The following is a 1,626-nucleotide window of genomic DNA, read 5'->3' on the forward strand; positions in this document are numbered from 1 at the left end:
AAAATAAGCAAACTATTTCCATAAAGTTTTATTGCTCTTCAGTTTGGTTCGCACTTTGAAACCAAGTGAAACCAAGAGGAAGGATGAGGTGAAACTCTCCCATTCGTTGTTTTGACTCCAATTATAGAAAAGGACTTTTATCAAGGAAATCACTTGAAACCTCTTGAGATGGTTCCTTCGCCAGATTTCTTGTTTTGTTGGTTTCTGGGAGATCAACCAACAGCCCGTTGAATGATATATCACTTCATACCATATATTTGCTGTTACAAATTCACATAGTATTGTAAAATATACAATTGGATCTACTACTTCATTCCCTGTACATAAATCCTATGGGCACTCTCATATTCACTGCCATCTTTTCTAAAATGATAAACTCTAGGTACTCTCATTGCATTCCTTGAGTCAGTTCATTCGTTTTATATTTCATTTCAAGTAAAACTTGCTTCAGACCTATGGATTTATAGTATTCATCCTTTCTGCACAATATAACTCTATTAAATTATCTACCTCCTGCTCTGTACGCATCTAAACCACTCCAAGATTCCCCACCCATTTCTTTGTTTCTCTCGAGGTTGTAACCAAATTAACATACCATGTTTACAAATATCCTAGATATCGTAACTACTAGCTTCGATTGCAATTCTATAATGTGTTGGATGAGATGTCATTTTTCATAATCCAATTATTAAACAGGGAAGTTCTTTACAATATTGCAATCAGCGAAATTGAATTCAGCGAAACTATTTAATTTCAACTTCAACCTTTTAAGATCACAATTTACCCAAAACTAAATTCCGCAATGCTAGGATCCATCACTGCTGAGTATATGATGTTTTTTGTCTTTGTTGCTAAACATGAAAGCAGCCTCTCTCTTTCAGTAATCAACTTCGAACACCTATGTCTGAAAGTCATCTCAAATTCCTATGCACCTTTTTCTTACATACAATACGCACAGAAAAAGAGAACCCTTTTCTGGATCACAACTGGAAAACTAGTTTATAACAAAGTAAAGCATAAATCTCCTTCACAAAACGTTAAAATTTGGAACACCATGGATCAAGCAAGAAGCACTTCCTCATGGTTTTAAATTATACACAACTCCATATACAATTAAAATAAGCAATCTCTCTACTAGATGGGGGCTCTAGAGATTGGGTAAACTATCCAACTGGTAAAGAAGTCTTGAACCCAAACAAGAGGGCAGCCAATACCATATCTTTTTGAAGGGAAGCAAGATCATGAGTACAATTCCATGTTGACCTAACAATGGTGCAAGCAGCAAAAGGTAATGCTGGAGACATGGGGACACAAAGAAAATGATGGTGACAGGAAAAAAAAGATGCAAGAGACAGGTAGTAAGATTGTTGGACAAAACAATAAATATTTTCTGAGGTCAATGTTCCATTTAATGTTGGTACAATACCAAAAAATAGAAATCTAAAATTTAAACCTAGTTAAAACATTATTCCACCTATATCCTTCTTTCAGATTATTTTTTCCATAGAATGGAAACTCATTGCTGTGGGGGTATTATGAGATATAATTTTGGCATAGTCTTGCAAATCTCTACTTTGAATCTCCTAAGCTGTGTTGTCCCCATAAGAACCAATTTTGTGTGACTGT

The 1,626-nt window shown here is 34.9% G+C and overlaps 1 protein-coding gene across 6 annotated transcripts in view; it reads right to left on the reverse strand.

Moving 5' to 3' along the window:
* Positions 1-1,626, reverse strand: part of LOC109837385 (protein MEI2-like 4) — a 15,778-nt gene that overhangs the window by 5,124 nt on the left and 9,028 nt on the right. The window lies entirely within an intron of this gene.

Source organism: Asparagus officinalis, chromosome 4 (genome assembly GCF_001876935.1).
Source record: "Asparagus officinalis chromosome 4, Aspof.V1, whole genome shotgun sequence".
NCBI classification, from domain to species: Eukaryota; Viridiplantae; Streptophyta; class Magnoliopsida; order Asparagales; family Asparagaceae; genus Asparagus; species Asparagus officinalis.